We start from the raw sequence: 27,953 nt of genomic DNA, 5'->3' as shown, positions 1-27,953 counted from the left end.
ATTGTACACCCGAATTGGATTACACGTAAAAGTTCGGATGGTCTAATCACTATAAACATCGGAAAGAATTTAAATAAAACCTCAATACTGACACGGTCGTTGTTTTGTTCATTAGTTTAAGTGGTTGGATTATACGGCGTCGAGGATTAGAGAATTCCTATTAAATTAAATCCCGGAAGTTCAAAACATGTGTTCTTCCGGATATTGCTCGCTAAGTGTAAATAATATGCTAATTGAATTCATTTGTCGGTCGACCATTCAAACTCGGTTTAGTTGCTAACTCAGCAACTGGCTTGTTTAACATTTTAACGCGAATTCTGATTTAATTAATTAATTCCAAATGTTATAAATTTTTAAACAGCTTTTAAAAAGGGGTGTTCTTAATGAAAGGGAATGTTTTGACATACTATGTAAATTGGATTATGGAAACGTGATTTGCGTTAGAAATTGTTTGAGTTGTTTTGTTGTTTTTCTAACACTCTGAAATGAAAAAAGATTTCCATAAATATTACCAAACAAAAAATATTATTTTTAAAAATTAATTTCGCCATAGTAAAAATATTTATTGTAATAAGAAAATTATTGATTACTTATTTTTTTACAAAGGGTAAAATTTTTCTTCAAGCACTTTTTTATATAATACCACAATTTAATTTGTGGTTTATTTAATCTTTATTTAAGATATAAGATGAAGATTTCATCATACTTAATATTGTTGCACATGAGAATTTATATTTATAACATATTATAAAACACAAAAAAATTAAATTATACGTTATATCTTAGCTAAAAATAATATAATATATCAGAAATTATATAGCATTAGCACATATCTCGAAATATGCCAAATGTCATTTTTCTATATCTGGTCTGGAAGCACTCCAAACAGTCAAAGAACTAATTTAGGATACCCCGTATAGTGTGGCCCAGATAAGATACTCCTGCAACTTTTTATATATTTTACACACAAATTCCACAAAAGACGCGTACTATTTATATGATAGAAAATATTGGGTTTTAAGTATGTAGCATAATTAAAAATCACATTATTCTAATAAAATTATGTTTTCGGATCATAAAAATTAATACATTCAAAAAATGAAAAAATTCAAAAAGTATCATTTACCAAATAAACGCATTAGTCTCACAATCAGAATGCTTGTATTTATGTCTTTAAAAGTGTATAACTATTAGTGAACATACCATATTGTAACAAATAAAATTGATTTTGTACATCTCGTTGGTACTAAGAATGAAACAACTATTATTATTTCTGACATATTATTTCATGTTTTATGGAAGGAATAATTTCATTTGAAAAATATAATTTTTAATTAATCACAATCACATTAACCATCACATCAATTATGGCCATAATTACAGCAACATTTTAAAGACTAAAATTATTTAATGTAACGTTATAACAGAACATATGTCATTTACTTACCTCTATGCTTTATTATTTAATAAAAAAAATCAAATATATTCCTTGAAAAATCTACATATACTTATAAGCTAGCTTTGGCGTAGACATAAATATAGCAACTTTTATTTTTAAATGGCAATTAATTTTTATTTCTTAATTTTGTGTGTATTAACCCTTTTGTTTCATTACCTTTACAACCCTCCTGAAACCCCCCTAAGAATTCATTTAAATTTCTCAATAGGATTGAATTCTGATGACTGACGTCCAAGATAAAACAACTATGTTTACCTTAGACTGTGTTTTGATTCGTGAATATATGGTACTAAATTGTTATTTAAAATGTTAACTAAAGTTACGAAAATTATTATTCAGTCTAGACCGTACAGGACAGTTTACATAAGAAAGACAATCACTTTTAAACAAATTGAACTCGTTACTAAAAACTACACATTTCCACGGAATCTGGCCTTCACACTATTTTATTTGGAAAGAAGTTATATTTTGGCAGGTCTACGTCCAAACAAATCAAGATCCACCAACTTGTTAAAATGATATTAGACGGGCCCATTCCTTCCAGATTGGATTTAATGAGAGTTCAACCTTTGAATAGATTGTTTTTATAGTAATCATCAAATCAAACTCTTATATAATTTTTAGTAGCTTCCATTGGTGCAGTAACTTTATATTTTTTGGCAATGTCGACTTGTTTTTCACTCTCGTTGAAACGCTGAATTATATTTTTTTCAGAACTAGTGATAATAAATTTGTCAAGATACATTATTAAAATCAAATTTTTTATATACTTTTACTAAATGAAAAGTTGGCATAATAATTTTGCAAATCCAAAGAAGCGTACACAGTTTTATGAAGTATCAGAAAAACAGACCCAACGCATTCAGTGAAAATATAAATTAGTAAATATACCGACTTAAATATACCACAATTAAAATGAAAATTTATTTTTTTAATAATAAATTGCTTAATTATGGCCACTACTGTATATTAACATGGAATATGTTTTGTGAGACAGACACTTTCAAGTAAGTCATATTTTAACTATAGAAAATGTTATACAGTCATGTAATGTACAAAAAGTTTTTAATGTGGGTTTTGGTTTTAATCTAAAAGATAAAATTGAATATAAGCGTGTTGTTGCCAGTTTAAAGAATTGAACAGTAACGCATTAAGTTACAAGCTGATACTCTGAGATACACACAACCGCTATGTCTAGGGATAATTTTGTTTTTGGCTTAAAAATTTAGAGAATGTGGTCAAGGGTCAATTATTCGTTATGTATACAGGCTGTTTCACAAATTGCCCGACAAACTTTAACCACAAATGCACTGTTACATACCAACTTGATTTTTGAAGAAAATATGTAATAAAAATCCAACAGCAGACGAGATAATAAATAATAAATTTTATAACAAACAATTTACTTCATTCTACAGAAGTTGTTCAAAAGTGTTTTCATTGACTTGAACGCAAACTTGGGCTCATCGAATCCAATTTTGGCGTACTAGTTCAAATGTTATTCCTTCTTGCTTGATACCGAAGACTCAAAGTATCGCTGGCGGTTCTGTTTCGGATGATTTAGGTACGATATACGTCATTTTGTCCCCATTGTTTTCAACCCTGGTTTCTCTTGGACTTTTATTATATTTTTTTAGCACAAATTAACTTGTGTAAGAGTGCATATGTTGTTAATGTTTGTCGAATAAGTTATGAAACACCCTGTATAATAATACGACTACATAATCATTATTTTAGGCGGTTTACAACTGACTGTATATTTTATTCCTGTGGTTATTTCCATTAAAATGAAACGACACATTTCTCCGCCGATATATTTTTCGTAATTCTCCCTACAAAAAACCATGGTTTACCTTTAATTTTATTCGTACAAGTCAATATAGTGCTAATTAACTAAGCGCAAAGATATTTAACTGGAGAAGAAATGATAAGGGCGGTGAGTTTTTTTGGACGGTGGCATGAATCAAACTCAGGTTGTGATGGAAATAGGCACTACTCAAAGCATGATTTGAGATGATATAGAGAAGAGAGAGATATGAGGAAAAGGCACCGTATTACAACACCTGTGCACGACTGTTTTCTGCCACTAAATGCATGAAAACACCCTACTATGACAGCATCAAACTTGCAACTCATGCGCCAACAAGTACATAATGTTGGAGTTTCGGCTGACATTGTGCGTCGTCGCTTATATGAAAACAATCTACGTAGAAGTCGACCTTTGAGTGTTCAACCGCTCTCATCGGGAAATCGAGGTATTTTGAATTTTGTAGGCACCGGAACATTCGTTGCAAAGTGAAAATTGGGTAACGGTGCTTTTTAGTGATGAAACCCGGTTTGGAATTTATCCTGATTTTAAAAGAGTGCGCGTGTGGAAAGAGCCGAACAATACAAACCGCCTTTATAGGCGTTATAGTCTTGGGATGAATCAGTATCGGAGGAAGAACCGACCTCATTTTACTGGAGAACTTTCTGACGGATAGATCATACGTGGAACAAATATTGGGACCAATTGTTGTTCCATATGCAGCAGTGATTGGGCCCAACTTTGTTTATATGCATGATAATACCAGACCTCACATTTCAAGTGCATTGGAATTTATGGAAAACAACAGTGTTGATATATTGCCGTGGTCAACACAGTCTCCAGGTCCTGAACTCCATCGAGCACTTGTGGGACATACTTCCAAGAAGGGTTCTTCGTCTGGAAAGGTCAAGAGACAACAGAACTCTTTTTTTAGCGATGCTTGAAATCAGATTCCCCAACAGAACATCGATAATCTAATTCTGAGCATGTTCAGACGTTGCAAGTTGTCACTAATCGGGGAGGTCATACAAATTATTAAACAATACTATTGTTAAGCTTTACAATCTAGAAATGTTTTTTCATTTGTTTCAATAATCTACTAGTCAATTTTGTATACCCATATTCAAACTAAATTAAAACCGAAATTTAAAATAAAATTATCGAATATATTTAAATTATCCCTAGACATTGCGGTGGTGTGTATTTTATCATTTTGTTCATTAAAATCAAATGATAAATAAATAAGTTACAGGTTCCCATCTTAAATAGGCCTCACTTTATATTATTTAACTTTAGAAAAATGATTATAATGGTTTGAGTAGTCATAATTTCTATTTTCCAGGTTCAGTAATAGAAAGAAATAAAAGAGTGGCTCGAGTACCTTTATAGTTACAACAAAAATTCTGCATTGCCGTCGTTGTTTCTGTATTCTACCGTGTGACAGTAAACGGTATTGTTGCCATAGTCCAACCGATACAATGACATAAATAATGAAACCAAAACACAATAAAGATATTCATTTCGACCGGTAGCGGCGTACCGGCGACCGGAAGCGTGTAAAATATGCAGAGGCTCATGTGTGACGAGAGTAGTAAATTAAGTATGTAACCGGGGAGCAGCAATCAACAAAGTGCAGCGTTGACAAGGCCGCGCCAACATAGATTCAGATTAGATCTGATCCTATCGGTTGTTTTATCTTTTGGCCGATGGATATTGCAATAAACGTGGCGAATCGCCAGATTATTCAATCGGAGCGGTTGCAACTGGCTCATCAAAACATATTCGTTATGTGCGTTGCAGAAATTACGATAAGACTAGGGTGAATGGACTGTGTACGAGACGCCTAACATAGTGTAGGAAGTTAAGACTGTTTTTCTTCATTTGAGATTACACAACTTTGTCATCCGTGATAACAGTCTTGATTAATAGTAAACAAACTATTTATTATTGTCGTTGGATTTGATGTGATTCTAAAAGATGTCAAAGATCAAGAATAAGATTTGCTTAGTAGAAAAGAAAATAAGCTTTTGATGAACTTGTTTAGTCATTTATAAGAACTCATTACTACAAAATTAAGATTGTTAAAATTTTGTTTTTTTTTTTATTTAATTCAAGATTATAAGCGTCTACAGATGATAACATACAAATGATAAAAGATGAGTAAACAAGCTAATTTGCCTGTTAATGAAATAAAGTAAATGTGAACAATTTTGATGTGACATACATGATGACAATTTATTATTAATTGACTCTGCATAATTAGCTGTAAAGAGGAAGAACAATAACACACGTTTGTGTTGTAAACATAAACAATTTACACGATGCCACAAAACATGTTATCATAATTGATAAAGGACCGTAGTCGTCCTGAAACAATGTCCGTTAGGTGTATCAAATGGCCTTAGTTTCATGCGCCGTAAAAGGATTTGAAAGCGATTTAAAACGACAAAAGTTTTAAATTGCTCACGACCAACGGCTGCGTTTTCCGTTTATTTCGTTTTTTCCCTTTTTTTACCGATGCAGTATAATAATATCTGTATATTGGACTTTGTCTACGGCATATGTTTTGCTTGGATTAAGTTTTAGTTTATGGTACGTTCGAAAAATAGAAGTTAATTTCGTTGGTTTGGACCATTTATTTTAAATGTTTATCGAGCCGGGACGTATATTTTGATTTCATCGGTTTGGTTTTTTGCTAGTCTGAAAACTAACAATTCATATTTGTTCTGTACGATGAATCAACCCTCCTCGTTGTATTGACTTGGAGATTTTACTTGGTCCGAGGGAAATATTATTTGTGTTAATTGGGGCGGGGGTAAAATCCAAACAAGTTTTATTAGTTTATTAAGTCACAGCAAATAATTACCTAATTGTAGACTAAAACTAGAAGCAGAACAAAGACTCCTACAAAATAAATACTAATTAACACAAGTGAATCAAATGTGTGGAAAATGTTTGGCTTGTTTTCAGTTTTATTCCAAATTTATCTATGTTTATACATCAGCACACAATTTCCTTCAGCAATTTAATCAACTAGAGTAAAATAAGTAATTCTACTTTCTGTTGATCCGAGTAAATAGTGTATTCACAAAAATACCTGCCCTAAAAATAGCAAGCGTTGTCACTAATCTGACTTACTAAAAATATTTTATTATGGTCCGTCTAGCCAAACGAATTAGTGAAATATGATCGTTTACTTTATTTTTGCACGTTTCAAAACAGTAATCGAAAACAACTTTTTAAACAAAACTCTTTTAAAAACCGTTTTAGGCTAGAATAATCCGACTTATATTCAATTATCTTTCGGAAGTTGTCTCATTAGGACGGCTTAACTCTTGAACAGTTCGCGAGATAGTTCAACCTATTATAATATTTTCATGTCTAGATAGTTCAGTCTATTAACCACGGGTAATTAGGTGTGCTTTCCAATATTTTCGATTGTGATTTTAATTAAGATAATTAAATTTATGTCCGACTAAAACTATTTGTTCATGGCTGCATTGATAATTACAATAAAAAAATAATAATAAATTAAAATTTACATACAAACAAATGCAAGAAATTAATAAATCGCTAATTGTTTAATTAACTCGTATTGTGTAAAACAACAAATCACGCCACAAACATATTTATCCATCAATGTGGTACATGCATTTTACTGTATTCGCAACATTTAATAACGATAACCTTTGTTGCAAACACAATTGATAATTTTGTTTTAAAATTATGAAATAACCTATCGAAAAATGAAGCATTATTTATATTTGATAACGTGTTTATTTGTTTCTAAAACTGGACTTTTATAATATCAGTTTGTATAGAGTTTCAGTTCGTGATTTCAGCCATGATGCAGCAAACTATGCAAATTTAAAAGCCTTTGTCAGTGGTAACATCGCACATTTTTCAATTTCTGTTTTGAATTTTATCAGTTTTTGTATCTATTGGCGTTCGGTAAAAACACGATTAGCATATTTGAAGCCGGAGCATTTAAATAATAATGAACTTTCCATAAAAGTTTTCATAAATTTTGCCAGGCTGCTTTGCAAATTACTTTTTAATTAATAATTAGCAAGAGAAACAAGTTTTTTACTTTAAGTTTATTTTTCTAAGTAACGAGGCTTTAAAAGTATCTAACAGATGTACACTTAAAATTAAATTCAATAAAACAATTTTGTATAAATCTCTAAAAATGCATAATAATTTTTATCAACAATTATCGAAATGTATTTAACACTGCCAATTATCAATATATGTTATGCAGAAAACAGAACTAATTTTATAAATAATAATTAAACTTTTAATGATACCAGGTTTTAATTTTTATTCAAACCATTAAACATCAGTTATGTAACGGAACCAAAATTCTGTAGAATCAACTAATTTCAATACTGTCACATCAAAACTACCCGACATGACATAAATTTGAACTGAAAAATACAAACACTCACAAATAACATATTTTACAAACAAATAACTCTCTACAAATGTTTAAAGTCAGCTTCCATGCAACAATTTTTAACCCACACATAACTATTATTTGGTAAACAAATAACGCCGAAACCATACATTTATTATTGAACATGATTTCTGACGAACCAATATTTATTTAGTCATGTAATTAGGTCTGAAATTTACGGCACAGTTGTTACGGAAATACAGCTGCAATACGATTTCTGGGGGGTGGATTTTGGTTGGGGTTTATTTGCTTTTTCAAACGAGAACAATTTTTCAATCGAAACAAATAATGGTATTGAAAAGAAGTATTTAATGAAAATTTTAATTTTAATAAATGTAATTTGAAGAGTATTTTATATTAATCTTTTATTATATTGATGTTTACTTAACAAAATGCAGATTAAAGGAATTAACTAATAAATGTCTTGATTCGGAAAGCTTAACAAATAAATCCAAAAATGTTTAATGTACATGACAAAATGAAAAGAATTATTATTATTCCGTTTTCTTAACAAAAGAGAAAAATCAGTAGAATAAAAGGCAGGTTTTAATAAATATGTATTTACAATTCTTAAAAGTTTCCCAATAACAAAAATAACAAAGTTTGATATATAACAAGGTAAATTTCTAATCAATAAAGTCAAAAAGAGTTTCTTTTACAGCCCCCTCAAAATTGTTTATCCTTCAAAGTGAAATCTCCAAACTTTCGTAATAAATTATTTACTGGAAAAAATCTTCCACGATTGTCGAAGTTTCATGACACAGTCAAGTTGCCCTGCTAATTTTAACCTAATGGCACTGACAGATGTTTTTGTTAGTGATCGTATTTTTTGGGGGGGAAACTCAATAAGAACAACAGACTTAATGGTATAAGTTGCGAACTTGACTCAAGATCGATTCAATATTTGTTTTTATAGGCGACAAAGCCTTTAGGATTATTTCGTTTCCGATTGACTGAACCAACAAGTGGTTAATTTGTGTTGCTTATGCAAAGATTATAATCCAAAGTGTCTAAGGAACACCCAAACAAATCGAATTAAATTAAATTAAAAAATAATTTATCTCATATATAATAAAATAATATAATTAAATATAAAAGAAGTCACTGTATAACACATTTTTTAATGTTTTTTACTCTTTGTTGTATTTCTGGGTACTGGTTAAACAGCGCAATTTAATATATCTTTTTTATAATAATATTTTTATGAACCTACTTGATATTAATTCATTATATTTTCATATTAGTTTTTTTAATATTATTAGAATAATTTAAAAATATTTAGGTGTTCCATAAACACTTTGACTGTGTTTATATTCTATATAAATATTAGTAACTATCAACAATGTCTTTAATTTATTTTAAAAATTGATATGGTTGATACTTTTTCATTAAAATCATGTAAGTGGTTCCTAACGTGGTTTTTCTTTATGTACCCTATTTTTATTTTCGCAAGTTATGATTCATCGATTGAGCAATTAATAAAGAGAATACTTCTCTTTGTCACCAATATGTTATGGACGGTTAGTCAGGATCCACCTGCCATGACAACTAAAATATTTATGTCCCGTCAAAGCGCTCCGTTTAAATCTTTGAAACTTTTATGTTTGAGATCAATATAATTTCCTATGTTTCCGGCACAGATAGAGCAACAATTTGTTTGTCTTAAAAAAGTCAATTACTCAAATCATTCGTTCGGAAAATATTCACGTTACCTTATGCATCCTATAATTATGACAAGGAACTTTCCCAGTATAATCTACATACACGGTCAATATTAATTAAAAAAATTAAATATGCCGCTCTCATAAACGTAATAATCAGAAGAAAGGTTTGAAACAGATACGATACATGAAGCCATTCGCTAATCTACATTTCGTGACCTTTTAATGTTTCCCATTAATATCTTACAAGATAATGCCTGGTACTATGAATATGAGACCGGAGTATGTATTAATTATGTGTCGTATTTATAATTAGAAATTAAACTCGCCAAGTAATATGCTGTAATTCAATGTGTAAAAGTGTAACTGGAGGACCCGGTTTGTCTTACAAAACACGAGGGGGAAACGGTGTCGCATTCCCACCCATTACTAAATTCCTAAATTTGTCGTACGAGTTAATCATTAACTCAACTATTATTTCAAAGGACCGTTCAAAAGTGATCATACCAAAACCATCCCAGTGTTGGCAAGTTTAGATGTCGAAACAATTAATTGAACCGTAAAGAGTTAAGATTTAATGAAACGGGAATAAAGGAATAGAAGGGTCGATAAAAATTATCTGCGGTCATTCCATGAATAGTTATTAGCAATTTGATCACACCTGATCCAAATTTAATGACACGGTTTCATTAGTGCCGCCCTTAAAAAACCTCTAAAAACGTTCACATTTAATGAGAAAGAAAAACGAGGCGGAACGACTTTTACATATAAAACTGGACATTAATTCCAGGACCAAATAATGTCTGACCTTAACGATCTTAACGATAAATGTTTCCCTAAACGGTTTCAACCGCTAAATTTATAGGGAATTTATAGAAGACCGGTATTTTAGAAACATACCCAGGGGATGTTCCATACATTATTCGGTCCCTGAGCGCGGTTTTTTCAATGGGCCATCCACGGCTTGATTAAAAACACCATTCGGTCGCTTAAAAATTAATTTTCGCAAACTGTTGCCCAAGGAGTAATAATCCCACAAAACCAACCGTATGCTAGATTAAATACGGATAAAGGATGTTTTATGGGTATCATCCCGATTTTAACTAACTAACTTCTTGATGTAATTATCGATTTCTACTACGGCTACTACGGCTACTACGGCGGCGATTTTTTCCCATCGGCCGATGCCGCTGCCGATTTCAATTATCCATCGGCAGATTGCCGATGCCATTGGTTTTAAAAAAATAAAACTTAATATAAATAACTTATAAACAATACAAATTTACCAACAATATTTATTTTCTAAAACGAATATATTAAAATAAAATAAATTTCACATAAGTTTAGGTATAACAGAATACAAAATAAAAAACAAAAATTACCAAATAACACATTCCCCAATATTGAAGACCAAAAGAGGCTTTGTAAAAGTGAAGTAGCCATATACGAAATGTTAAACACGTTTTCAAAAGTCGTCCACCATCCTGTATGTGATGTTTAAATTTAATTCAAACAATATAGGTATGTACCTTTAACGGTTTTAAGTAAAAAAAAATTAATGTGCAGCAAAAAATTCAAATGATTTCATTCTCAAAGTTTTAATAAAAAAGCAGCATTTAGTTGCTAATCGCCAAATTTAATAAAGTTCAAAAATCGTAAAAATGCAAAGATATCCAGTAACTAATTAAATTTATTTACGAATAATCTTTCTTCACGAGGAAGTTTTGTAACGTGGGCAAATTGCTCAAAGATTGAACATTCATCACGGCATGGTTACGAGAACGATTCAACGACGCAATGAAATGGGGTCCCTTGAAACTGGACCTCGAAGCGAACGTTCAAGGGTGACAACTACCAGACAAGACAGTTACATGGTCCAAATAATTATAAAAAATAAGTGGATAACTGTTAGCAGTTTTAGAAGGCATTTTCGGGGTACATACCACCAACTTATTTCGAAGAGAACCATCAGAAGACGGATTGTTGCTAGTCGATTAGAATCTTGAACACATTGAAGAGTTTTTAGACCATTACTTAGACAGAGAACATCAAGGTTGGAATGGGTCCATGTTCATCAAGACTGTTTTTTGACTAACCGTCGATTTCGAGTCTGGAGCGAACGAAGTGCACAGCAAGGACTTACTTGGTGATTCCATATGCTACCGGAGTGTAGTTGTGTCAAGTTTTGGGGTGGAATTATATATAGAAGAACAGCTTTGATACATGCTCCTGTGACAATGACTGGACATATTTACATAGATCTTATGATTCGGTCTACAACTAATTCGTGAGGAAGTGAGGTACAATGGATCACAATACTCGTCCACATCGAACCGTTGGCAGAACGTTATTAGAGAAGGCGAAATTGAAAGAATAGAGTGGTCATTACCTTTTCCGGACATGAATCCAAATGAACATGTATGGGTTTACTTATCCAAATTAATTCAACATCAATTCCCTCCATGAGTATTAAACACATATTATAGACGGCAGTTGAAGAATGGAATAATATGCCTCAAGAATTTATTGATAATCTAATAAGAGGCATGCACAGGCGAGTAAATGCTTTATTACAAAACAGGGGTGGAAATACGAGGTACTAAATTAAACTTATATTGTTATCGTTTTTGATAATAAAGTTCGTTGATGATGAAGGTATTTTACAACTATTTCTTATTAACTTAATTATACTCTATTTGGTAAATGTTAAAACGCTTTAGGGGTTCTTTACAGATGTGAAGTCTAATAATAGGTACAGTATAATAACAATAAACTTTTGGAACTAAGTGTATAATAAAATAACATCATATCATAGTTAATATTCACCAGAGTTTAAGACTTGCCGATGGCAGATGGTGCAATTTTTGGACTATCGGCGCCGATGCTGATGCCGATGTATCAGTGTATGTGTACACGCATTAGTTTTTAACAGCTTGCAGTCTATATTGTTTTGTATCTGCAACGAAAAAATATCCATGGGCAAAGGTCAGTCATGTTCCATGGTATTTTCGCGTAATAGCTATTTAATCACGCGGATGATAATTGCCTGTTCGTTTAGCTTAAATGACCCATGACGCTAGAGCAATTTTTTTCTAACTGGTGTGTAGGTTTTACATTATTTAGAAACGGAAATAATGGAATTATGGTTTAGATAAGAGAACATCCGGCATGCCATGATGGAAGTATAAATAGCAGTTCGGATTTGGATCTCCTCATTTGATAACTGATATCTTCCGTTAGCGGAAGGATTATGGTCAAGAACATGATAACACTCGACCTATTCGTCAAACATATTTATATAAGTATTATTTGTTGCGGTCTTAACTGGAGATTAAACTACTAGATATGACATCAATGATTCGGTTAACGACACAAAGAAAGATCCAATTTACATTGAACTTACCTACTTATGAATAGGGATATGTAGAATGGCTCAGACTGGCTGAATAATAGCTCTATTATTGTTTATAATTGCCATGTTAGACATGTTTCACAGGGAGCTGGGCGTAAATCAGTGCCACCGACTGACTAGTCACTTCCATCGCGAACTTGAATTAACGACGCAACCACAAACATTGCCTCGCCGTGAAATGGAAAAATGTCCTTAAAAGGAATTGGATGTTGAGAGAAATTACATTTTCGAATGCGAGTGCCGATAAAAAAAATTGACTGTCTTCCTATTTGAATAATCGATTTTCGAAATGGTTTAATAAATATCTGTTTAGTTTTCTCTCGGAGCACAATTTTATCAAAGGAAAAAATCCATTTAAATACATGAAAAGAAATGTTCGTAAACCTCTAGGTTAGGTTCGGTTACAAGAATTTATTTATTATCTAAGGCTAGATTATAAGTGCTTGCATATTTTTATAAAATTAACAACATCTGTTATCACTGAGTCAACATAAGTAATTTGACGTATTGGAGATCAATAAATTTTCTATTAAAATCAAATAATAGTAGATAACAGAATCGTCAATACACGGGAAACCAACAAATAATCATGTTCGAAATGCTCTGCAAACATTTATCAGTCGATAAATTATCATTTCGGTAAACAGTCCGAAAACGCTTTGGTTGAAACGGTAGATTTAATTGTTCTTTGCGAACAAAAGTTATGAGGGGAAATGATCATGAGAAATAACAAACGGTGAGAGGATGGAATAAAAGGTAGAAAATATGAAAACATATTAATCTGATGTTCTGGCGAAGTAAGAAGGGTGAATACAAATTGCAATTAAGGGGATAAGAAACGGTTTACTTTTACGTTTTAATTCGACGTTATCAAATGTCTTCAAGTTTCAAAAATATTACTTTTTAAAATTTTATAATGCGTCACTGGAAGTTACAGAAATTGTATTTTGTTAAATGTTCAGTTTTAATTTAAATCGTGATAATGAAAAGAAAACTTTCTAAATTAAAAAAAAAAAACTCATTTATTATAATTTAGATATCAAAATTGGTATTCGAGTTTGACGCGTTTGTACTTCGAATTTATATTTATCACTTTTTAATTAAAAAAATAAAAACTTCAAGTCGTTCGTCTTAAACAACTGTTGTACATAATATTAAGTTTCTAAATTTTTAGCAATAAACACAACGCTAAACTTTCCGAATCAGACATTGTTACATATAAACTTAAATAGATGGTAGCTTCACATTGTGTGTTTTAATTTTAAAAACAACTCCAAGAAAACATCCAAAACCAATCCTTTTAATTAATTAATTAGCTTGTTTGCATGCGCAAATACTGAAGACTTTAAAGAATTGTTACCAAAAGTTTAGAATCCGTCCTTCTCGAAACGCAAATAAAGTATCAAGTTTATAAATTTTAATTAGAACTACGTCAAATAATTAGAATAATAATTATTTAATTTATTTATAGAATTCATGATACTGCCATGTGAAATCAATGACTATTATATTATTAATATAAATTATTAGTTTTTCTGTCAGTGTCATTATTTATGAACCTATGAAAGCACCTTTGGACTAACAGTATTTTGTTTGGTAGTAATAACTATAAGTTTACATTTGCTACAGACACTAGATTAGTTCGGATGATGATTCGTGTAAATATATATCTAGTATTTCCTGGATTACCTAAACTCACTTGTTAATCAGACAATTAACGAAACCTTGCAGACAATCACACGAAAAGTTCTCACACAGATATACAAATAATTCTGTACTTTCTATTGTATTGTTCTGTTTCACGAATTTTATATTGTAAATAACAAACGGACATTAACAACGTTCTTGTGCAAATAACGCAAACCTAAACGGCAACCAGTCGCATTCATTAAAGCCATTTTAATGGAAAGTAGTAATATTTGTTTTATTAAAAATTAAATTTAACACTACACATTAATTGATGGAAATATTGTATTGCAACTCGTTAAACATTTTAACAGAATAAAATTAAATTGCTTTAATGCAATCTCATGTTAAAACAATTGCTCGAAATTTGCACATATTATTTATTTACGTTTACTGTAAAATAAATTACAGATTGAAAATGCAAAAATGTAATAGAATTGTGATGTTCAATTTATTGAGTTATTCATAATAATTAATTTTTTGTTTGCTAAAATTCATAGAACTGGAATTGCAAATTATATTTGTGTGTACTGTGTATTTTTTTTTTTCATCGTTCCTTCTATATTTATCACAGTCACGGGGGATATAAAAATATAATTAGTTACAGCAACTAGTACAAAACAGAAATCGAGTTGGGATTTTATTTTTGAAATGTTGGACATCACTCGTCGATTTTAGTTATTTAGTCATTTACAATGTACAATTTGTTATAAACTTGTTTTACCGATTAAATTCGTAATACTTGAAAGAACACTGATGTTGATTGAATTTATTGAAATAATTATTACAATTAACTACGTTATGTGTGAATTTTTAAGCAACTATTGTATATCGAAATGCACATATTTTTGTTTCCGTTTGAATGAATGCTTCTTACGTTATAAACCAACATCTAAATTTTAACATTTTAATTATTATAAGAATAAATACGGAATATCAAATTGATTTGGTTTTTATGTCCAGTTTTATAACTTTTTATGTTGCCAATATTTAAACATTTTGTGTTACGTTTGAAGTAAGTAAGTAAGTTTGTCGAATTTTACGCATGTATCATTTATAACTTATAAGTGTTGTTCGTTAAAAATTTTAATAATATATCCATAAACTTTTGTACATAAAGTAAATCATTTTGATAATAAATATTTCGTTGTTACTACACATTGTCATGATTAAAATACCACGTAAATAATAGAATCACCTAGAAAATGCAATTGATCTATTTTTATTCATTTGTGTGTGTGTGTTTCTTAATAATAATAAAAGTGTATTAATTAATTTGTTCTTTAGACACATACGTGATCTTCATTTAAATTATGTACTTACATTTATCACATTCAAAATAGGAAGGAATTCGTTGACGATTTTAACAAATTAAATTAATCGTTTGGCTTACTTGACAAATTTTATTTAGCGAAATTTTGCGTAAACCACAATATTTATGCATGACACCTGTTGGGATCGTTCGAAAATATGTTTCGTGCGTTATTTATGGAAATTTAGTTTATTTTTGAATATACACTTTACTTTTGCGTAAGTGAATCGAAACGAAAATAGTTGATAGTTGTCCAAACTTATTGTTCGGCACCTTAATAAATTTCAACAAGTGTAACTATATTTAAACAGACAACTGATAAGACGTGTTATCAAAAACGTCAACGAATCGTTCCGATGAAAATGCCTTACCTTTTCGAAAATCATATTAACGTTTTTCAGTAAACAGATCCGGAAAAAAAAATGAAAACAAACAACCCGAATGACCGGACAACGTCGGCTTCGAACCAGCACTGTCACTTAAACAAACTTAAAAAATAAAAGCCAAATCAATTTTATAAATAAAAGTTTATTTCACAACAATGAAACGTACAAGTGTCAAAACACGGCGTTCACGTGTTTTCTTTCGTGTGTTTCGTAGAACGTTATCGGGTCGTGGAACAACGGACCACTACGACCGACGCTGCCACATGACTGAATAGAATTATCGCCGTGTGCGGGACCGAAACCGTCGAGACTCTCGAGTTGCGCTGTCTGGCTCCTCCTTCGCTTTTTTCCCATTTTCACCCGAACAAGGATTGTTTTCCTGAACGGGGTAACGGACGGATTTTTTGGGGGGTAATTATGTATATGTGCGTGTGGCCAAACAGAAACGCCACCGCGAGAAGTTAATTAAAACTCTGATTGCGGCAATTAGTTGTGGTCTCGCAGGTTTTCGCCGCCGCGTTCCATCGTCACCGATTGTATGTTAATTATTGCAATTCAACATGCGGTTTATTGTCACAATAAGTCTGCGCCACAATATTTATACAAGAAACAACCGAAATATGTGTGTATGTTTTGATCAATGGCATCATTTAATTTAATTAACGGAACAATTGGTTATGCCGATTTCACAAGTATTTGTGGTCTACGTATTTGTGTGTATGCATAATAATTATCGGTAATGTGTGATAAATGTGATTAGAATGTTAATGTTACAAGCATTACGACTTTACTAAAGGCACATAAAATAATATAATCTTCTCAACACCTCTTTATGAATAGGTCATTAAATATTATTTAAATTGTTTTATCACGTTATCCAATTCGAAAAATATTATTGGATACCACTGGAAGCTACTCAGATGAGGTAGGCGTGGCGGGGTCTACCTATGAAAATGATTTTATTAGCATATCATCAATATTAAAAAATACTTTTTTACGTTTTTATTCTTTAAAATAGAATATAACAGGGGTGGCCAAGCTCATTGATAGTCCGAGCCATTTTACAAAAAATTAAATACGTATTTAAAAGATATTAAAAAATTGTTTACAGAAATTATATTTATTGAAAACATAAATAAAAGTACAAAATATGTGTATTGAATTTAAATATTAAAAATTAAACACATTGATTTTACTTCTTTCGATAATTCTGGAATGAAAAAGGAACTCAGGTACATTTATCGAGAGCCACAAATAATCCTTCAAAGAGCCGCAGGTTGGACACCTCTGGAATATAACATCATATTTAAACTAAAATAAGAGGGTTATATGTTGTAAAATAGACAAATAAACAAACAATAACAGTTTCATATTAAATTTGAATGAATATTTTGTGCGCAAGTTCTCCAGAGACATTTTTAAATGTGCCCTTTCGCACCAATTCGTTTTGGTTCCAACATTCGCGCATGCGCTTTAAGTTCGGGCTATTGTTTCAATAGTAAGAAAGCTGAGGCGTGCCTCTAGCTAATGAAATAACTCAACACCGACCAAACGAAGTTGCAGAACATTTCCCATTCTTTAGTTACAAAAACTGCTTGATCGTGTGAGCATCTGGTCGAAATATTTTTAATACTACATCTATTTTTTATTATGATATGGCATCAATCAGTAATAACACAAAACAAATTATTTACATCAGAAATGTCGTAGACGTGGTGGATTTTTTATTAAATATATGTGTATTTCCAGTTTAAATTACCAAATTACAAAATGTTTGTGGTTAAATAATTAAATTGTCCTAGTCCTAACTTGAATACTTATAAACTATAATAAACTATATTTTGGGATGACAAATTTTATTGACTATCATGAAGTACAGCAATGAAATAATCATTTTGCTGGGCATGTGTTTTATTTTCAAAGAACAGTGAAAACATTTGGTATAAAAGAGATTTTTATGACAAAAGCAGACTCAAACCTCACGAGCTGCCACTGTTGGATACTCTGGTTACTTTAGTCTTTTCGTTGATATTGAAAATAACCGAAGGTGATAAATAACATCCATAACATTTTATCTTTGACAAAATACGTGTTATTTATTATATCTCCACCAGTATTCCACAATTGTATACAGTTATCCATTGTAAAATTGAATTAATTATTTTTATTAGGTACTCATTGTTGCAAATTTAATATAGGGTATTTTCGCTTTGTGATTTTGCTTTCGATAATGTATATGTTATAATATAAAATGGAAATCGCAAAATTAATTGTTCATTGTATTAGACTTAATTAATAAAAGGAATTTCGCCATTTTATTGGATTTCACAATCTCACGAACGGTGCAAGTAAAATGAAGAAAACTATGGCTTTCACCATTCATGCACTTTTCCACATTATTTTCGTCGTTGATTATAATCATTTAACATGTACGTCAAAAACGGCAATGGAATTATATTGTAAAGTTGGCATTGAAATAAATTCAAAAAATTTATGGGATTATTATACGTTTGTAATTTTTATTCGAGGGTTTTCAGTATTACCGTTGAAATAATGTTATTGCTGCGGAAAATTAATGATTTATATAAACAATAATTGTAAATAAAACACATAAATTTGACCCGCAAATTTAACTCTTTTCCACGTATAGAATATTAATGCTGATGGTGCATCTATTAGTTCTTGCAACATAACATTATTTGATAAATATTCTACTGTAACTTGTTGATTAAAATTGAAATCGATATAAGAGTCCCAAAAGAATTTTCATCTGTCTTTTAATCCCCTTAAGTTGCAATCGATTTTGCTGCGTGAAACACTTTGACGTGAGGTATTATTATATCTTTGTTAACGACAATATAATCCCGGAGGCATTTCAGGATAATGTTATTGGAAAAGTTTATAACATGCGTTAAAGAATTTAGTTTTCTATTTTATAAATTGGAGAAACTAGGATAATAAAAATAAAGTTTTTAGATTAGCGACGGCGGAACAGTCCACGAACGGCGTATAAGACTTTCGCGACAAGTTTTCCTTTTACCTACAGGGGCAACAATTATAAAATTAATTAGTTCATTTTAAACTTGTTAACTTGTTTCCCCTTTTGTTGGTTAAATCTGTTCCCCTCCAATGAATAAATTAATTATTCAACAAGTAAGTCATTGAAATATTTTCCTATTTTCCAAGTGGCAATTTTAAATGTGGAAATTAAATTAGGTTTACATGAATAATTTATATACACATATGCATGTATGTTGATTCTTGTGCAAGTATTGAAATTTGTTTATTCAATACACACTGCAGCCTATTAATATTGTATTGAGTAATTATTGTTAAATTGAACAAAATAATGATGTGCTGAATATTATGAAAATAAATAGCAAACTATAAAATCAATACTTATATATTATATGGAACGTTCCACTTTAAATTTAATAATTTCTGAAAAAATACACATTTTTTTATATATTCTTGTCTCTTCAATAAAAACTGTATACAGGGTGATTCATCTAACTTTTAACATTTATTAGAAGTTTATAGAGAACGGATAAAGATATTGATTTGAAATTTACTGATTGATTGCAATTATAATTAGACATGAACTATTTTTATAATTTATTTTGAACAACATTTCCAGTTTCTTTGTTATTGCATATTTGTGAATTTTTAAATTGCATGCATTTGTCCTAAACCCAACAGTTATTAATTTTTTTTACGATTAATAGTTTAACTAAAATGTCTGTACACATGTTGGAAAATTCATTTTTGGTATGTACTGTAAAGGGCCATTATTAGTACTCCCAAACTGTATATAGGGTGTTCGTTATTTCAATTCAATTATTCAATTTTTTATATCTTATAACATCGATAACTTTGTTATTTCAATAGAACATCGTATATGCATAATTAAATTGAATATTAAAATACCTTTCAATTGGTATAAACATTCCCTATATCAAAAATGTAAAAATAACGTTCATTTTCCTAAATATACTGATAGTAGTCCGTCATGGATAGCATTTGTTTTGTATTTACATTACATTGTCGATAAAGTCTCTATTAGTATTCATTTTATGCATAGTGAATTCTTATACTAATCAAATTGTTTTTTTAGTATTCAATTTCGTTATGATAAAACGTACATGGAGTGTATATCAAAAATAAACTTTTCAGTATATAAATTGGTATATTTTAGTTAGACAATCAATATATCAAAATTTTTGGAACAAAATTTATAACTCAAAAATTATTAGGTTTGGTTATAGAACATAATATAGTCATACAATGTAAAATTTAAAAATTTTAAAATGTACTGGATGTTCCATTGAAAATAACAAAGAAACCGGATATATATAAAAATTTCAAATCAGTACCTAATGAATATATATACAGAAGGGGAAAAATATAAAGTAACTTTTGAACACATAATACTAACTGTAAAAAAAACAACATAAAATTTGGTATATAAATAGATACCTATTAAAATAAAAAATGATTAAAACTTGAAGTCAATCATATCTTTAATGTATTTCAAACAAGAGTGTACTTAGTTTTTGTTACAATTTGTTGTATTTAGTAATATATACTAAACGGTTAACATGCCTAGAGTACAAAGAAGAAATAATTTTAGCCAATTAAGCGAGTTAGATAGAGATAGAATAATGGGCCTGGATGAAGCAGAAATTTCGTTTCTAGAAATAGCGGGACGTTTGAACAGAAATGTGAGTAATACGATGTTGGCAGTCATGGAGAAGAAGTAGAGCAAGAGGTTGCGGAAGATACAGAGCTACCACAGAGCCACAACACCGTCGTCTTAAATTATTGACCCTAAGGGACAGGATGAGTTCAACGCGGATGATGGTCATGAATTTTTTACCGATGAAGGTAGGCCAATTGGTATTTGATCTGTTCACCTTGGTATAAGTTCTTTTGATTTCTTACCTTTTTTTGGACTTACTTCTACCAGCAAACCATAGGCGCTAACGTAGTGACTGGTGTTTGGAACGTCAATGGTGGGATTACGTTTTGGAGCCTTATTTTTATCCCTACATAAGAAGAGATCTCGGAATTTTTCAGAAAGATAATGCCCGTCCACATATTGCCAGGGACACATTAAACTTCCTAGAAGCCTCTCATGTGAATTTACTGCCTTGACCACTTAGATCTCCAGACCTGTCCCCAATCGAACATGTATGAGATATGATGGGGCGACGCTTAAGGAATTTACAGCACCCTCCACGGATCCTTAATGAACTAAGACGTCAAATTCAGTTTGTGTGGGGTGAGATACCATAAGAAAATGTCGATAATCTCATTAAATCGATACCATGATGCGTCAATAAGTGTCTTATTCAAAGAGGGTGTCCGACCCATTATAGGCTTCTGACAAATTATGATTTAAGATTTTTGTTTAATTTTTTAATCAATTATTATTCTGTATTAGATTAATATTTTTCTAAAAAAAATGGAATGAATCAATTATATCTGCACGCAGTATAATATTAATTTAGACAATAGTTGAGGTGTATATACATGTATATATACACCCGGTATATACAAATGTGCCAAGATTAAATATTTAAATTCATTCTGTATTACGATAATACACAAATATTGGTATTTTGGAGTTGTTTTGTGACTTGTTTTACTTTAAATTTATTCCTTTTGTGAACTGATAAAGATACCTAGAAAAAAACATTTATCCTTTGTAATTAAAGAACTCGTTATAAAATTACATACAGTGATGGAAAAATGTATGGAATATTTATTTACTGAATCTGAACAAATATAATTAACTGCAATTTTGATCCATTAATCACAATAATCATTATATTCATAGGTTGTTACTTTTTTTAACAAAAAGTCAATTTGGCCTGGAAAAAAGTATGAAATATTTTATTAATATTCATAAAAAATTAACAATAACACTAATATTTGAATATTTTGTTTCGTATACTTTGGATTATATTACTGCTTGGCATCTTTTAGGCATAGAATCTACCAGTATCTTCAATGTGTCAACAATGTTATTTTCTCTTGTATATTTTGAAGAAGTTGGCTTTTAATATTTTTTGTTCGAATGCCTCGGTCTAATACTTCCGAAAGATATAGGTATTAGATTCGGAAGACTGAGACGACCATTCAAACACAGTTAAGTTTTCCATTAGAAACCATTATTAATAATTTTAGACGTGTGTTTGAGATTGTTGTTTTGTTGAAATATCCCTTGGCAAATGGAAACATGGTGTTTTCCAATATCTCCCTGTATTGAAAACGATCCAGTGAATGAAGGGTCCAACTTTGGATCGAGAAAAACATACCCAAACCATAATATTTGTTTAAACATAGGAATTTGGTATTTAAAATGGCATCGCTGCCCCACTGGCCGTCTCACAAACGTTCTACCATCCGACTTAAACAAATTAAATTTACCACTGACAGCAGTGGTTTTTAACTGCAACTTGGCCATGAAGTCCCGTATCAATTAGGCGATTTCTCACTGTCCTTCTACTAATATTTAGATTAAACTAAACATCATATTGCCGTAGAACTTGAGGTTGAAGTATATATGAGAGATAGATTACTAGAAGTTAACTAATTTGGTGGAAAACCTGCCAAAAACCGTCTCCTATCTAAAAAATAATAGAGAGAGTCTCTACTCTGTATATACGTGTACCTATGAGACACAGAGGCGGGTCGATAATGATTTGGAGGTGTTTTTCTGGCTATGGTGTTGGTCTATTTCATAAAATAGAAAGCCACATGCACAGATTCCAACCAACTAGTTTCAAATGATGACAAAACTTTTTTCATTAAGATAACGACACAAAATTTACCTCCAGGTTTGCTTTCTGAAGAAAAATGTCAGAATATTGGAATGAAGAATAGAAAATTTATGGGAAATATTAGACTGGAAAATTAGTGGAAAACCTACTGGAATAATGAAGAATTATTCGAAGCGCTAAATTAATTATATACCAAGATACCCACGAGATGCGAAAAAATTATAAAAAACAATGGGTATTTATTGTAATAAATAAAAGAAATGAATTTTTCTAAAAGTAGCTCTACTTTTTTCCACTTCAATTTCAATTTTGTCAAAATAAAAACCTTCAAAGCGATGAAAATGATTATCTTTTATCACTGCTTTATTTGTACATAAGTGGTAAGTACATTGAAACAATATCTAAACGTGTATTAAACTGTGGCTTTTTTTTAAAATGTTGCTCTACATTTTTCCACTAGTACTGTTCTGTACTCTACATGAGTTTAACCATCCTCATTCCCCGGTATTATTTTTTTAAAAGGAATTAAATTCATTAATTTCATTCTATTACTCTTTTGAGAACTCTTTTCTCATAACCGATATTCTTAATACATATTTAATAAAATTTTAATACAAAATTTTGATGGACAAAATTTTATTACCAGATTTATTAAACGACTTTCTTCTTAATTTGCGTCGAAACTGTTCTTTATGCACGACGGTGCACCACCTCATATTGCGTGTGCCATAAGAGAACATTTTAATGAACAATTTGGTAATAAATCAATTGGTAGAAGATGCATTAAATGGTCTCTGCGATCTCCAGATTTAAATACTTGCCACTTCTTTATTTGGGGAACAAAAACCAAAAATACCATCAACGTACTACGATATTTTATAAAGGGTGCATTTCAATTTTTACGTCGAATTGACCTCCGCGTTAACGTCACACTACCAAACAAATTTTGTATTTCAATTTGGTTAAACTTATATTAAGAATCTGTATCAGTTAGAAAAATTATGCAAAATAAGGAGTTTTAATTAATTAATTTAATTAATTTCATATTTTTCTAGCAAAAGATTCAAAAGAACGTTAATGTTAAATGTTGTTTTAATAAAATAATATTATTTTTGCGTTATATTATTTTATTTATTAAACTATCAATATAGTTTAATAGAGATATAATTATCTCGTATACATTCCTCGCGAATGTTTGAACTTTGACCCACGATTGTTTGGGTTTGCTTTTTTATACCGTTCCTGAGTTTCGCGTCGCGGAAGAACATACTAAATCTTGTGCATCCTGAGAAATGCAATATTTAGTTAACTAAAATATCATTCTGGTAATTCAGGGAAATGTCTTGTTGGGTCAATTTTTTGTTTTCATAATTTTGTGTTATACTTAAAGCTCGGTGACTCGTATTCATTGATAAGGGATCAGTAAAAGATTAATCAGTGAAAGATTACTGTTTTAGTACCATCTATGCCTACAACGAATTCCTCCCTAAATACAGTTCTACCACAGTAAAAGAAACGCTACCCATCAGTTAAGAAGTTATTAGAAAAAAATAATTTGATTGACTGGAGTTCTTACTTTTTTAGAGTTATTTGGATGCGTTGAACACTAAAAGCATATTCATTTTCTCTTTCATTTGAACCATTTACATAAATACCGCTAAATTTTTTCTTTTCGATTTATGATTTTACTTAAACTAACATCTCGAATGAACTGTAAACCCTATCGAGGTAAATTATAATTTGTTAGGAAGTTGATTAAAGTCGTACGTATCTAGCGTTACTCAATTCATTTTAATAGGAAGAAAAATAGCGTTAAAGTTTTAGCTAGCTGATTATGAACAGTTTAGCCTGATTTGCAGTCTTTTCATTATTAAATAATTTGTCCAACAACAAGTATTCAAACATTTTACATTTTTATTCGATAATTTACTCAATTACAAACATTTCAAATCCTAGAAAATGACTGGTATTTAAATGCTTTCCCATTTGAATTGTGTAAAAGACGGATTAAACTTTTATATTTTTTTCGGTCCACGATCACTTGCTAGTGCCTAAAGCTTCGATATTTTGTCTCCATTTCAGTCTTGGAGTAATTTTTGACCTTTGACCAACGCCTAGATTTTCCGAAAGGACAATCGAAAAATTGAAGAGAAAAAGTGTGTTTGGTACTATTCAATGCTAGGAAATGCACAGATGAAATGACGAAAATTATTCAAAATTATCAAAAATTGCATTGAATTTGTATTCCATCAATTCTTCTGCTCGAAAAGTCAATCGAATATCTCAAAACATCTACATCACAAATATAAACAACATGAAATTAAAAAATATTATATTTAAAATAAATTTAAAAATATCTAAGGCACACTTGTGACAATTCACATAAGTCGAATAAACGTTTTTTCCCATTTTTTGGTAACATCTCGATAAATATTCATTTTGGCTATAGGGTATGTTACAACCGATCAATAGAATATAAAATCCCCCATCGAGTGGCCATTCCGTTTAAAAAAAGAAAGTTATCGATATTTAAAGTTAGAAAAACAAAAATGTATCAAAAACCTTTTTTAATAAACTGCGCAGTTGTGTTGATAATTAATAAATAAATATTAATATAATTGAAGTACTGTCGAGAGAATCGGATAGATTACAGAATAGAATATTTCGCATTTGAATATCTGTAAAAATGAAATATTCGAATACTTTATACCTGTGAAAATCAAGTAGTTTTGTTTTTGAATACTTGCGTTCAAATTGTAAATCTCATAATTATTATATTTAGATTACAAATTGTTTTAGTATAATTTTCATAGCCGAATACGTCGCGTTTGAAAGGAATAATCGTTCGAATGTAAAGATATTTGGGATCTAATTTTAAGTTTCTTTTCGATGTCGACTACGAGACATCGATAATATTTGTTTCAATTTCGATTGTGCTCTCGAGATGTCATGTATGCACCGACACCGCCATTTGTTTATTTTTCTTTCATCCAATTCCTATTTATAAAATAATAGGAACTATTGTGAAGAGGGATTTTTGTTTTGTGATCCGTATGATGAATATGCGCAGCATATTAGATTTTTTATTTACCAATTTCATTTTAATAGTTTTATTACCTTAACTATTAACAAAACTTCTTTAATTTATAAAAAAATTATATGCCTGATTCAACATTATATAAAATTAAAAATAACAAAATAACTACAATTAAATTAGGAGATTATAGTATTCTTAACAAAGTTTTTTTTCGGTTGGTTTTGGCCCAAAATTTTTGATTTTTTTTTTTAGGTATACCAATTTTCCTTTACTAACTTTAATTTTTTTATTCGAATGATTATTTGTTTTGAATGCAAAATATTTGATTCTAAAATTCATCTTCTAATACTATTCAAATAACCATTGAAACGTATTCAGATGACAATTCTACTCTCAAAACTATTCGAATGCAAGTATTTAAATACTTCGTTGCGAATCGAATACACGCCAGGGTCGAATACTTTTAATAATTTGTATTCGAATAGACCCTTCACTAAATTAGACAATAATCTAATTCTTAAAAATTACCGCACCAAAAATATAATGTTTTGTTTTGGACTATTATAAACTGAAGAACATTAAGCTACTTTTTAGAATTATAAAAACCCAACAAATACAAATAAATTTTTTATTTTATATTTCAGTTTAATCTCAATTAAGAATTGAAAGTGACATGTTGTTTGTGTAAAAATATGGTCAACATGAATATAGTAGAACTGTAGTAATGCTTCATAGTGATTCAGATCGCTCTTTCAATATTTTGGAAGGTGTTACTTCTAGACTCGCGTTCAGATAAGAATTATGGGAGATGTTACTGAGCGACAAAAAGCAGGTAAGTTCAAAATTATCACCAGATATTATTTTAACCGAGAGCTGCAAATCACTACGCAAGTACTGTCTTAACAGCTTCATAATGTCACTGATATTGGTGTCTACGTGACCCCAGGACGGATCCACCTTGTCGGCGTCTACGTCAGCTTTAGTCTTCTGGTTCAGCTCACCCGCATACGTTTACACGTATGCGTTATCCATCTGGGTTGTGATCTTTAGGATCGGTACCCGGGGGGGTTTTCTGTCTCTGACTTTCCCCTTATAAAAAAAAAGGTGTCTACGTGAACCATCAGATTTAATAATCTTTGGTTTGATATTTTATAGACTTTTCAGAATGAGTACCATTGTGGTCAAAGATTAGCATGAACTATGAAACACGTTAATTGAAGAGAGGAATGTCAGTGAATACTATTCAGAGACGAGTGTCCAGGGTAGATCTCGTCTGTAGATTTCTTGATAGATGGCGGCTACCCAGATGAGGCAATAAAAGTAGTGGATCATCTATAATAATTATTTCAGCAAAATTTTCATGTAGAATTTCTAAGCAAATACTCCATAGGTCGAAGATTAGGGGTGGAGAAGCACGCGGCTGTATTTAACTATTTAACTATTCAATGAAATTTCTTCTGATGTCTTTAAATCAGATGAAAGATTATGGAATAAACTCCGGTTATTTTCGATTGGATTGGATTGAATAAAAAATATATCAACAAATATTTTAAAGAAAAATTCATTTTGTGATTAAGATTAAATATATTTAAAAACAAAACAATAAAATTTGTAACATTATATTTACCTAGCCTGCAACATTACTTCAAATCGATGGAATATTGATTAAATCATAATATTATATTAATTGAATAATTAATATAAGTAATAAAACAGAAAAAAATCTTATGTTAATGAGACATCTATTACTTAAATATGGAACTTTCAAAATTCGTTCTAAACAGTAAACTCTATTGATAAATATATAATTTTAAATTTAAATTCTTTGTATTTAAATTTATTAATATAATTAATTATTGATTTGTTTAAAAATGAATATTATTAATTTTACGGTTAAAACTAAAAATGTACATTTTTGTGGTTGGAATTCATTTTGGTAGATGTCAGTAGTG

At 30.3% G+C, this 27,953-nt stretch overlaps 1 protein-coding gene across 3 annotated transcripts in view; it reads right to left on the bottom strand.

Annotated features, from left to right (window-relative positions):
* The window catches only part of LOC109596033 (extracellular serine/threonine protein CG31145), a 114,211-nt gene extending 97,764 nt beyond the window's left edge, over positions 1-16,447 (bottom strand). Inside the window, exons 1-3 of one of the 3 annotated variants that reach the window (XM_049961251.1) lie at positions 16,346-16,447; positions 16,165-16,281; positions 6,133-6,170 (exon numbers count right to left, since the gene is read on the bottom strand). The gene's annotated coding sequence lies outside the window, so the exon portion shown is untranslated. Of the gene's footprint in view, positions 1-6,132; positions 6,171-16,164 lie in introns of all 3 variants that reach the window. The other 2 variants (XM_049961250.1, XM_049961252.1) reach the window with 2 other exon arrangements.
* Positions 16,448-27,953: the final 11,506 nt, after the last annotated feature.

The sequence above is a fragment of the Aethina tumida genome, chromosome 1 (genome assembly GCF_024364675.1).
Source record: "Aethina tumida isolate Nest 87 chromosome 1, icAetTumi1.1, whole genome shotgun sequence".
In the NCBI taxonomy this organism is placed as follows: domain Eukaryota; kingdom Metazoa; phylum Arthropoda; class Insecta; order Coleoptera; family Nitidulidae; genus Aethina; species Aethina tumida.
The sequence above is the reverse complement of the archived record's forward strand: the minus strand, read 5'-3'. Positions and strand labels throughout refer to the sequence as shown.